Below are 14,084 nucleotides of genomic sequence, written 5' to 3' on the forward strand. Positions count from 1 at the left end.
GTCTGATTTGATGGATGTTCTGTTATAGTGTGTACACCTAAAATCGTTTGTAAAGACACACAATTTGAGGCTGTTTCATTGCGGACCAGTTTGTGGCTGAAATGCAGAAAAACACCCCTGAAACACTAGACACTCTGACAAAAAAAAAAAATTGTTCTCAGGTGGCAGTATAAAATCTTTTGTGTATAGATGGAAAAGACTGTTATTTAAAAACGTTCCATAAAGCCCTGCATTAGCAGGTGAAATCCAGTCTGTATGAATTTAGCCCAAAATGTGCATGAAATGTCTACAAGTCTGTGAGTCTTTTTGAGTGTGGAAATTAGGAATGGGACCTTGTTAGTCTAAGTAGATTGCCAACCAATCACATGCAAAAGAAATTAAAATAAATAAATAAACTAAGGCTTTTGGCTCTAACACTTGCAACAAGAATCTCTTATAATTCACAGAATCAGATCAGTGGTAACTCTATCAGACCCCTGTAGCAGCAGCATTCTGACAGTTTCCAAGTTTTTAAATACATTTTCTAATCTTTTCATAGATTAGAAGGACAAAAGGAATGTAAGAAATACAGTCATAAAAAGTGTTTTCTACCTCCTTACCACTTCCCAAATCAAAGTAACATCCTTTAAGTGTTTTTTCCCCTCAAGAGAAAACAGCATTCACCTTCTCTTTTTTCCCCTTTTTTGTGTTTTTTTTTGCAAGGCAGTAATTGCTCCTTTTAAGAAGTTTTCAAGGTTGGAGGAAATAAAATATTTATTTTAAGGTATATCTGGGGGACAGCCTTGTACTAATACAATACTGCAGTAAAAAAAATCACCCACATGTCCTCCAGTTTTCTGTTGCAGTACAAATACTGGTGAACATATGCTTTGCATTTTATGAACAACAGCTGTACATACATACCTACAAAAACAAATTGCTGTGTAATTTTTGCACCCAGACTCTGTTATTGGGATACAATTTAGTGAAATACTGACCTGGACTGGAAGCACAAAGAACAGATTGCAGCATTTATTTAATTTTGCAGCCACTGGCAAATAATCACCCTGCCTGCCAACTCTGATAAATGTCAGAATGTAATGGAATCATGACTTTCAGTGTGCTTCCATGTTTCCTCTAAGGACTTGCCATCACTATGAACACTTTGCTGTCAGTTCTTGGTTTTACATATGACTAGGCAGATTCTATAGTTCAGCATTTTCTATAATGGTCAATGCATCATCTAACTCTGTTTAGTCAATAATAATAATAATAATAATAATTTGAGAGATTTTGTTTTCAATCTTAGAAATATACAATGTGTATTAATAGTATTTTGTACTTTGAACACAGTCAGCCAATGAAACTCTGTTCTAAATTACAAAACCAAAATGTTTTAGATATCTATGAAATTATTCATTTCATAATATCTGCAAAGACCATACCTTAATAAGCTGCATACTCCATAGTTCTGTTTATGAGCCCGTTTCCACACATTTGGCAGAAAAGCGTTGCTATGGCACTGAGAAGTTACAGGATCGATCACTGCGGTGGGTGTCACCAAAGTGACAAACCTGGATTTTTCTAAAAATTCCATCTTAGCATACTCACAGAAGCCACACAAAAAACATGGAGTGCTCTGATGAACGATGCTGTGCTCTGCAGGGCGGATGTATGCCAGCAACATACGGTGAGCTTCATGGCTGGTGAGGCACTGACTCTTTCAGAGTCACATCCACAAATATATGAACCCAAAACAGTATCTGATTTACCATTTGATTGGCACCAGTTAATAGGTTGTGTTTCATGTCTTTACATTTATTTCATTTAAGGTCAAAATTTAATCTTCAATCAAATTATGCTGGATATGTAATCTTCCATTTTGAGATTAAGGCAGGGCAGGGAGAAAAAATAAAGAAATCGCTGCACTTGATTTGCATAGTAACACCATGAGGCAGGAGTACTGGCTGCCCTACCCACTGCCTTGTTTATGCAGTTTTGTGACTGATCCAACAGACTGACCATGTTACAAACATACATGTTATACTTTTTCCAGACTATGGAAAGTCAGGGCATATAATCAAAGTGTTTGAAATCTTTTTATTGGCGATAAACAGAGACAGAAACGCACTCTAATTGCACGGGATGAAGCACAGTTTGTGACAGATTATATGATCCAGGTGAGGCTCTGGAGGAAATGCGGGAATTGAACAATTTTGAGTTGAAAAATAATCAAAATTATTGGAATCACATGGAAAATAAGTTTATAGTAGAGATCAGTGGACAAATATCAACATTTATTTAATTTTATCATTATTTGTTTGCTTTTCTTCTTTCGTGATGACCGTACATCACTGCTGCATGCAACTGCAGACACTCTCTGCTCAGAAGAAACAATTGGAAAGAGATTCTGTTGGTGAGAAAAAGACATGTTCTGTGGGTGTGGACACAAGCCTTAATGCAACAGCATGTCTGTTTGCTCTGATATGAGTTGGATGGCTACAGTCACAGTGATGTGATGTACAGATTGCAGAAAACACTCAAAAGTGTAGTTTCCTTTTGAAAAGAAAGCAACAAGGTCATATGTTTGTATTGACAATTGAACCATATTCTGTTCATACCTGGGGACAACGTGTGTGAGAAGACCAAGAGGAGACAGTGTCATTTTCTGGGACTGATTAAAAAATAATTGAAACAAAAACAGCTAAACTGTGTCATTTCATATACTCTGACAGTCTTTAATATAACTGGGTTACCCTTGTGGGAAACTCCTTGACTCTCCGTGACTAGTAAGATATCAGATGTTTAAGATGAAAATGTATTTGTTATTAGAACACATTTTTACATCTAGGCACATGTCTGTGAATAATAAATGTAATCGTATGCTTTTAGTGAATACTTGTGAATGTTCAATTAGAATTCATCAAATCAATAATGTGAATTGGATCAGAACTGTTAATAAATTCATCACTTCCACATTCTTTGAAAGATGATCTGATCTCCTCTAAATTCATAAATGAGTGCCCTCAATTAGCAGCGATGTTAAGATATGCAGCACTCGCCTTTGTATCACTTTTATCTATGAGAATAAATCCCATGGCTGTATTTCTCTGTCCAATCACGAACACCAGTCTGCACAGTTGAGACGCTATGATGGATGCATGTGGTTGTGGGGTTTTTTTTTTCTTTTTTTTTCTATTCTTTGTTCCCTCTTATCAACCCGAAGCAGCAAGAATGACGATCAGAACAGCTATTTTATAAATCAACTGTCTGTTGTTTTTGCCTCATTTTCCAGTGAAACAGAGTGTATTGTGTTGATATTAAAGCTGAGACACAAATGCAACTGTTGTCTCTTTTTTATTTGATGCTGCACAGTTAATATTGCGGTGTCCGCGTGTTTGTACAGTTTCAGTTTCAGTCACCTTTGACAACTGTTAAAACAGGCTCAGTTTAAACTTCTAGTGGTTAAGTATTACAGTTCTAGGCCACATCCTAATTATATCAAAAAGGACACAAAAATAACACTAGTGGAAACCTTGTGTGAATGCGGTAAGGTAACCTTTATAGACCTGTACCAGCGCCCGAGGGAATGCGATGACATGGACTGAATAGGCTGAAAAGGCTCCTTGAGGACTTCGAACAACATTGAGAACTGGATTGAACACAGTTATAAGCCCATAAAGTCAGCTACAGACTGATATATTGCAAGATCAATAATTTATCATCACTAACAGCGTACGCCACAGTCTTAACTACAAATTGTATGATCCCCTTATTGTGTAATAATCTTCACCTTCCTCCATGTCCTCTTTTCCACCGTTACCCCGAGGGACAGTCGGATTCAGGCAATAAAGAGGTCCACCTCATTAATCTTTTAAAGGATCTTAGCCTCAAAAGTGACGCACATCGCATTAATGTGAATATTAATGTATATTAATTCATGTTTGATAATGGATGTTCCCTAAAGACGAGAGGGTCTGCGGTCAGCTGTCTTCAGGAGATGCCATCATAGTCTCTGGGGCTGGATTAAAGTCTTCAGGACTCATGAGTATTTCTTATTAAGGGTTTGATGTAAAGCTTTTTAGGGTTTTAGTCAATTAAGTGGGTGACCGATGTCTTCAGTTAGCACAAGTGTGAATCTGTGTGTATGTGAAGGCAGTTTTAGAGACAGAGGTAAAATCTGGGAGTTGTAGAAAACCCTTATTGGCCAGGGTTTTGGGTCAGGGGGTTAGGGGTCAGCAACCTTTTCTATCGTACATATTCTTCTGTCATGTTTGGCAGAAAGAAAGAAAAACAGTCTTGAGCCACAAAAACTATTTGAGCCTCAGACAGCCCAAACTATCCAGTCCATATTACTATTTGGTCTGATAGTTATCCCAGGTAGTGTTTTTCTTATTAATTTTATGATTTTCATTACAATAACATAATATCTTGTGCACATCTATACTTATACAACTACTAAACAGGCTTCAGTTTGTACAACAAAACACAAAACTGATTGGGTAATGGAGAGAAATTCTAAATCATTTGGAGTCCATATAATAAATCCACATTTGAAGGCTGACTTAGAAATGAAGCAGCCATGAAAAGCTATAAAGGTCAAGCCTGAGTCCTCCCTGTGTGTCTAACTAAAATGACTATACCAAGTGTAATTATGTATATGTTGCCCATTTTAGTTGAAACATAGCATACATAGTTTTAAAAATGTATTACGTATGGCTTTACAACATTATAGTAAAAACATCATTTTTACCATGCACGTATCTATTTAAATATCATGGATCAACTTGGTGGAATTCCTTCAGATTCACCACAAACGATCAATTGGACTTACGTTGAAGAGTTCAAAGATCAGCTTCTGGTTTTGTGTTGTTCTGTAAAAACACCTCAATGTATTATTCAACACGATCCTCCTTCATAAGGTAAATACAGTCACAGCAAATGAGAATCATCCAAGTAAATAGTCAGAAATAGACAGAAATTCCATTATACCAGCACACACAATACTTTTTTATTAAATTCCCTCAATATCTTAAAGCAACACCACAGAACTTTTGCTCTTGGGGTCCCCCTAAAATCAAGAAATGATATTTTCTGTTACAACTGTTGTAAAATCTCTATGTCGGTAATACTCGCACATTTGTTGACAAGCCATTGATGCCGATAAACTTCCTGAAATACGACAGGAGACATACTGATAGAAATTTGCTAGGGTCTTCCTCAGTCAGACATGATTAAAATCACCCAATATAAAGTTCAGAGCCTTTGGTGAGCTAGTATGCAATCTCTGTACAACATCAAATACAGTGTGGGAAGCAGAATCAGCGTTTCTCTTTGCAAAGTGAAAGTGAAACTTGAGATGTGTTATTAATTCTTCTAAGTCTCCTGCTGTTGTAAAACTCATTTTCCTTTTCCTATCTCCTAAAACGCTGCAAACTTTAATTTGAGGGGGCAGGATGTTTGTTTGTTTTTTAAACGTTTGGTTTTTTCCAGTTCTAGGGGGTTTGCACCCCCTAGAACCGGCCCCGAAGGGAACTCCCAGAGTAGGTATAATGGGCACAATGACACTGACAACAGTTGAATGGCTGGTGTCCAGATTTGTTCTCTGATAGAATAGAATAGAATAGAATAGAATAGAATAGAATAGAATAGAATAGAATAGAATAGAATAGAATAGAATGCCTTTTTTGTCATTATACATATCTACAGCGCAATTAAAAGAGAGGACTCTCTTATGGTGCATAGTGCAAAACAGTTTAAAAGAAAAGTGTAAATATATACTAATATAATAATATATATATTATATATATTATATATTAATAATATAGTATATAATAATATACATATACAGAATAAAAACAAGCATGTCAACCAACCAAGAAACAACAGAGATAAAAAAAAAATAAAAAAAATTGCACTTTGACCCTGGCTGGACATTAAGGATATATGTTAAATATATATCCCTATTTGAGGTATTATCCCCACAATGCGTTCAGTATCCGTATTGCACTTGGGTAAAACATGCTGCTGATAATAACAGAGCTGCAGTATCATTCATTGATATACAAACATACCCCACATCCCTGTGTTTTACCCGTTACTTCAGTACTGCAGGGATCCCGAAGCCATCAGTGGCGAGATTGGAGTTGTGGTCCTGTTCGGTGAGCCATGTCTCGGTGAAAGCCATGACACAACAGTCCTTGAAATCCTTTTGGAAGCGAATATTCCCCTGGAGCTCACCTCCTTTAATCCTTAAAATTGAACATAAAAGCTCAAACGGATGCCAAACAAACTCTTTACTGCTGGTCACTGGGTGTGCATGCATCCATCAATTATGTGATGTAACAGTGACATATGCTGTAAAGCAGTAAAATTTTGTAGTTCTTTTTGTGTAGGGGTCCCAACCCAAACCCAGAAGTTGTATAGCATCAGCAGAGGCAAGACAAATGCTCTGGAATGATGATGAAAGTGTAATTGAACCTATTGTGAGTTGTTGTACCACCAAAATGACCTGGAAAATATAGTTTGAAGGCTGAAAAAGTCTGCTGTGTTGCTTTAACCCTTAGGGGTCCACAGTCAGAGGCCTGTGAGTGAATCACATGACATTTTTAACATGTGACCAACATGGAAGTTGGTCACGTAGACTACTGGGGATAACTGCATTTGAAAGTATGGACTTGAAACACTCTCTCACTTTTTATTTGATATTGATAGAGCTGATACAACCAGAGATATAACGTTTTGAAACCAGTGCAAACAAGCGATATTGCGTTATTATAGCGATATAAAGCAAGGGTTATATTTCTGACCATATCTTCGTCATTTTTTGTCCTTTTTCAAAACGGAAAGAACTGGCCAAATCTGCAGATTTGAATCCACAAACTGCATTAGAATTATAGGTAAGGATGAGAACGACCCCCACCTGAACCGTATGTGGAACCCAGGAGGACTGGGGGTGGGGGTGGGGGGGGTGAGAAAACTGGAGAAAATGCCTATGTAAAGGCATGCTTTTATGTCAAATATTTGAGTATAGTTTTAATTTATTACAATTTTCATTTTATATACCTAATATTTGGAACCAATATTCACTTTTAAAGTCTTTGAAAAGGTTCATTGAGCATCTTTGTGTTATTTATGCAATACATTATATACATTTTTCAAATTTAATTTTATATTTTTTTGTGTTTTTAAGCCTTTTATGTTGATATAGTAGGCTAAAGTGAAAAAATAATAGGCAGATGAGATAGATGAAGTTGTGCTGAAGAAAAACATACCAAACATGGGTATAGTAAACATTTTTTTATAGAGTATATAAAGGTGAAAAACAAAAGGCTCAGACCCCTAAGGTTAACTCCATACTGTATTTTACAGTACATGAATTTGGACAGACATACAGGGTGGGGAAGCAAAATTTACAATGAACATTTAGTTGTTTTTTCTCAGCAGGCACTACGTCAATTGTTTTGAAACCAAACGTATATTGATGTCATAATCATACCTAACACTATTATCCATACCTTTTCAGAAACTTTTGCCCGTATGAGTAATCAGGAAAGCAAACGTCAAAGAGTGTGTGATTTGCTGAATGCACTCATCACACCAAAGGAGATTTCAAAAATAGTTGGAGTGTCCATAAAGATTGTTAATAATGTGAAGAAGAGAATGACTATGTGAAAACTATTAGGAGAAAGTCTGGAAGATACTATTAAAGAAGAATGGGAGAAGTTGTCACCTGAATATTTGAGGAACACTTGTGCAAGTTTCAGGAAGCGTGTGAAGGCAGTTATTGAGAAAGAAGGAGGACACACAGAATAAAAACATTTTCTATTATGTAAATTTTCTTGTGGCAAATAAATTCTCATGACTTTCAATAAACTAATTGGTCATACACTGTCTTTCAATCCCTGCCTCAAAATATTGTAAATTTTGCTTCCCCACCCTGTAGGTCTAAACAACTGTTTGACTGGTTTACAGAAGCAGATGAATTTCAGTTCTTCAATCATTTCTGGAAAAAAAAAAAAATCTAGATTCCTATTTTATTCAACTTAGTAAATATAAAATTATACCGATATTTGTTTCCACTTAGTTTGTGGGGACTTTTACTTTGATGAAAAGAGCAGCTTTCTCTGTTTTTTCATTAAACAAATGACCTGCTGTTTGGCATTTAGCATCAAAAGGTCACTGTACAACCAGTTTCACAATAAAACAAAAATCTAACATAATTGGACACATCCAACACAGAAATGCCCTGTGAAGAAACCATAGTGCTGAGGAATAATTGCCTCCCCTTCAAAATCCACTACACGTTATAAAAATACATCTTAGAAAAATCAAATTTCTGCACTTGGTAATTGGACCAGATCAATAATCCAATTGATCACTGCAGATAGACTGTGGCTATTTTGTGTATAAATGGCAGAGATGGACAATTAGTGTCATGATTGTCTCAATAAATATGCAGATAATGAAACAAGAAGAAAAACATTTGTACTTGGAGAAGAAGAGATAATTGCAGTGTGTTATAAAGATGAATTTATGCTATTCAGTGCAAATCCAAAAAAGCAGCAGGAGTTCACGTTTTACTCTTGATGCTTTTGTCCAAATAATCTACTAATGAACTCCTACAAAGAAAATACTGTTATGGTTTCATTTTTACACTGTACATCATTGCGATAGTGAGGCTTCTCCCATTTAATTGCATTTTACCATTTTTCCCTAAATATCCGCTTGGATGTTACTCAAAACTTCAGGTTCAAGACTTTGTGTATTTTTTTCCTTCATAAAGCCTGCACTAATAGTACCACTAGGATTATAAAAACTCTAATTATTTATGAAAACAGCAAATATAAATTAGTCATGCAGAGTAGACTCTCGAATATCACATGAAAGAAAGAAAATGTGTTTGAGTAAGTTTCCCCATTTTGCCCACAAGCTTTGGTATAAATAATAAACTCCAAACCATTCCACATAGTTTGATTAGTTGCAAAGAAATACGTCATGTGAAAAGGAAACCTGTCAGTTTAATGTCGATCCACCTTATTTATCACAATAACCACATCTCTAAAATCTGACACCAGTGCAAACATCAGTGTCATCGTCGAGATAAAAAGAAAAAGTAAGATGGAAACTTTAAAAACAACGTGCTGACAAGACATTAATCAGACATGAATTCAAAGCCAGTGAACCTGTTTTCTCTAATTATGTAATTGACCTCTCGTCAACCACCGCTTCTTGTTGAAACACTCAATTAAAACAGCAAGGAACTGATTAATTTGGAAAATTTAGATAGAAATTTATGCAGTGACCTTTAGCAGCAATGGCATTATGTTGTGCATGAGGCAAAAAACAAAAACAGTCTTATTTATTGCGCTTCATTAACTCAAAAGCAGAGTGCAAATGAAATCAAGTTTTGCATTAAAAAAAGTGCAGATGCTTTATTTTTCTGTTGGCAGTGGCTAACACTTGGTAAATATATTAGGATTTAGCATTACTGTTATTATTCAATGTAACACTATACTTACCCTAAAATAAACTCAAATTAAAAAATGTATAGGTTGTAATATGTGTTTTTTTGGGTTATAAATCCTTATTGTAATTGTCCAGTATCTCCTCAGAAATATTACGAGGGAGTGACTTAGTTTCAGGAAATAATCTGTTCCAAAAGAAATAAGCTTGACCTCCACAAACTATTATGTCTGACAGGAAAAAGAGCCACAGAAAAATACAGGCAATCAAGCACCTCATTAAAGGTGATTCTAAACAGCAGAGCTAACATTTTATGCAAGCTACAGGGGGTTTAATCAGTTTCTTATTCATTTGGTGAGAAGCCTAGAAAGAAGTAGAATCCCATGATTAGAATGAAGACATTGGCTGATGAGCTGCTAATCCAAAACCCTGCAGTGTCCAACTGGCAAGCTTGTTAACTATCCACACATCATATTCTGTTTTTAGTTTGTACTCCTTCCTGTCATTGTGTCTGCCAGAGCATTATATTCTATGAGTATGCTGTCTGTACATGACTGTTTCTAATAATTTGGAAGAATTCTTTTAGTGGGTATTGTCTTATTTGACAGGGACAGCGCTCATTAATGGAGGTGCTCCATGGCCTAGATAATGAAATGTCGTCATTTACATTGGTGGTTGCATCTTAACAGTTCATTTCAGTTCAACAACAACAACAACAATAACAACAACAACAACAACAACAACAACAATAATAATAATAATAATAATAATAATAATAATAATAATAATAATACATGATTGGTAAATGTCCAATGTGTAACACTACCTGAAAATGCAGTTAGCTAAAATCTATGAGCAGCTTCCAACAAAAAACAAAATCCAACACAAAAGCCTATGGTGTCACACAAATGATATGTGTTGAATTTTTAACATGATGGGAAACTTGATTTCTGCTGGTTCATCCACCTCTGTGTTCCAGTGAAGCTGCAGTCATGTTGTTCACTCTACTTTTGTTTTAATGAGCAGCAGACTGAGGATATGACTTCTGGATGTGACTTGACTTACCTTGTTTTTACTACACATAGAGTTCATGTCTATGTTCATAACATTATGGAAAAAAAGAACTGTGGAGAAGTCAGTGACTGACTGACTCAGGATAATGATATCTGCTGAGATCCAGACCGGCTTGCAGGTAAATCTGGTCTGGCTGCAGGTTTAGGACTGGGTGCTAACTGCAGTAGAACTATAGGAGCTGGTCTCTGCTTCATAAGACACAAACTCCCCTGAAAACATGATTTGTAGAATTTGGGGGGAATCTAAAACATTGCTAATATACTATTTTTTGCCATGTATGCCACAGTGTTTGTCTGTGCCTACATCATCATGGATCATGCATAGACTTAACGAATTGTTGTCTCTCATTAGAATAATGAAATATTTAAGTAAATCAGGTGTTCTATAATGGTATCTGTCTGGAACAGAAAATAGAGTTATGAGATGATTTTTATTATAAAAGCCACAAAAAAAGGATAATTTAAATTTTCCTGGGGGGAAATGACAGTTATAATACTTACATTTTGATTTCCATGCTTTTATAAAATAGAAAACAAAAAATGATTACTGAATGTATTTTTCGTCAGCAGTAAAGTACTGTTATTATTGAAATAAACAGTTTCTCTTTATCGTCGCCTCTACGTTGCTGACAGATGCACAGCAGGCAGCAGCTGCTACATTTCATCTGTCTCTTTGTTATTATTCATAGTCTTATTCACATGACTAATGACAAATAAAAGCAAATCATCTGCTTTGTAAGTGTCTGTTTTCTGAAACAGTCAAAGCCATAATAGCAGTGTGAACACCGCTCTAGGATGACAAATGTGTAAGATGTCATACTTTAAGGTGTCGTAATAGATGGTCTGTTATAAAAGGGATAACATGCATTAGAGGTTTTAGCATTTTTTTATTTATTTATTTTGACATTGTATTCATTTGAAGCTTTAAGAAATTACTGTATTCTTGTGTTTCTGTTCATAGACTGTTTTTTAACATCTGGTCAGTGACAGGTGAAAATTAGCGCTGTTTTCTAACTGTGGCTCATTTACAGTTTCTTATTGTAAATGTAAATCTTACTCCTTTACTGTTTTCATTGATTAACCATTAAGACCTAGTGCTGCTTTTGTGGCAGTTCCCAGATGCAGTGGTAGTTCCTCTATATTTCACTGTTTTTAAGTGGTTCATCACCATTTATTATAACATTATCCTCTGTATTTTGCATTTTTTCAGTATAAATCATGTACTTTCCTATATTTAATTAACTGATCATGTAGATGTTTGTGAAAACTCAGAGTAAATTCAAAGATTATTAGATCAGAAACAGAAAAACCTGAAAAAAAAAGTGTTTCCATCCACTGTCATTGATCAAACTCCATGGGTTTTACTGGTGAATTAATGCTGTAGAAGATGACGGTGTTTCTACGTTCACTACAGAGCCTCTGAACATCCAAATGGGTCACATCTGATGACCACAAAAAGATGACAAACTGTATTTTACCTGAATTATTCACATGTATTGTTATGATTAAAGCTATACCTACTGGTCTAGCATGTCTCACAGCACTTAGTAAAAATTTGAACATGAACAACCCGCCTCCCTCCAAAGCTCCGCCTTCTTCCCCCTGCCTGAGCTCTGACGCTCCCTTCCTCACCTGATGTGGTGGAAGTGCCGCAGACCCCTCCCTCAGCGATCAGACATAATATCATCCACCTGCTGGACTCCTTTATCATTAGGAGACCATGTATGTAAGGGTCTGGTCTGAGCAGTGCTGGATCATTGTCTTCACTGCACCTCATCACCTATAATAAAGGCTCCAGTCAGTGTACTGTGCCGTACTGGGAGCGGCATGGACTCCACTAGACATTTTAGGTTTCATAGTCCATACTTTTATCATCCTACATCATCCAACATTGTGTGACACCATGTACGAGTATGCGGAGTCCCGAGGTCGTAAAAATTTAGCTTTGGGTGAACTCCCAGACTTCATCTCCATCCTTCATTCACTGGACTCTGACTGTTTTTCTGTTTGTTCCCCTTGGTTGTTGTTTCTGTTAATAAATCTGTTTTTTTTCTTCACCACCATGGTGTATTTGAGTCCTATCCATTCACACCCCTAGACACAGGAGCAGTGCGAGTGAAACGTCAGATTCAGAGGCACCGGTAACAGATGTGGGACGGTGGTAATGGATGACGGACAGGAGGCTCAGTCAGGCTCGGCCAATTATTTTATTCAGACTGAATAAAATGATTGGTCAGACTTTTATCAGAAATATATGAGAAATAAAGATTTTTTAGTTTCAAAACCTGGTTGATTTCTTTTACATTTTAGTTTGACACGCTTATTAGGAGCATTTTAAAGACAAAAGAAAAGTGTAAAAATGTCACACCGTACAGTATAGCTTTAATGGATCAACAGGTATTAAACATGTAAGATCAGTAGATGGTTTTGGTCGCTGGTGGCCGTTTGGGTCTTTATGGGTTAAGACAGTGGTTCCTAACCTTCTTTGGCTCATGACCCCATTTTAACATCACACATTTCTGGTGACCCCAGACATTCAAATTGGAGACTTTTTTTTTTTTTTTTAATGCTAAAATTAATTTGTTTTGGATCATGTAATATTTTGCTATACTATGTTGCAAATAAACATTAATTTTAGACAACATTTAGTCTATATAATGTAGATTATTATGGACGGAGGCAGAAAAGCCAGGTGTAGATTACTGCACAAAGTGAGAATTTTATTTTCTTTGGTCAGGATATGTACAGTCAGTCCAGCTTGGATTTACAAGGCTGACAATTAATACTGAACAAACAAGAACTCAAACTATGAATTATGAAAGAGCTGCAGCATCTGAAACTGACCACAATGAACATTTGAAAGATAAACAGTACTGCAGCGCTTCAGTTTCAGCTCCAGATTTTCTCATGTCTTGGGATTGTCTCTCTCAACTCACCATATATTTTTATTAGTAAATTGTTGTTGTTTTTTTTAATTGTTATCAATTACTAGTAATTTCAGGCGACCCCATTTGAATTCCAGGCAACCCCAGGTGGGGTCCTAACCCCTAGGTCGAAAAACACTGGGTTAAGACCTGCTGTCTGAACGTAATCTTAGACATCGTCCCATAAGAATCAGTTGAGACCTACAGCTCATCCTGAACACTACCCCCCACCACCACCACAAACACACAAACACACACACACCTCCCTGTCATTAATTGTTGTTCATCCCTCTACTCCAACATTTTCCGCTCATGGCTGACCTACCTTGTTATCTCCCTCCGCTCTCCTGGCACCACCCCCATGGTAAAATCACTGACCTTCCCACTAATGTTCCTGTTGTCGACCACCTTAAAAAAAAAAAAAAAAAAAAAACACTTTACCTTCTCCCTAATGAATTATTCTTGTCCCTGAAAATTCCACATGGCCCTGGAACAATTTTCTTCCATTTATCTCCATGAACATTAGCCTTTGCCTTTATAAACATATCAATTTTCATTTCATTGTTGTTTGTGATGCTAATGTTAGTTGAGGAACTATGCATATTCCCCCATAGTCCTAATGACTGGTTTGGGGCTGTTCATG

The sequence above is a fragment of the Sphaeramia orbicularis genome, chromosome 1 (assembly GCF_902148855.1).
Source record: "Sphaeramia orbicularis chromosome 1, fSphaOr1.1, whole genome shotgun sequence".
In the NCBI taxonomy this organism is placed as follows: domain Eukaryota; kingdom Metazoa; phylum Chordata; class Actinopteri; order Kurtiformes; family Apogonidae; genus Sphaeramia; species Sphaeramia orbicularis.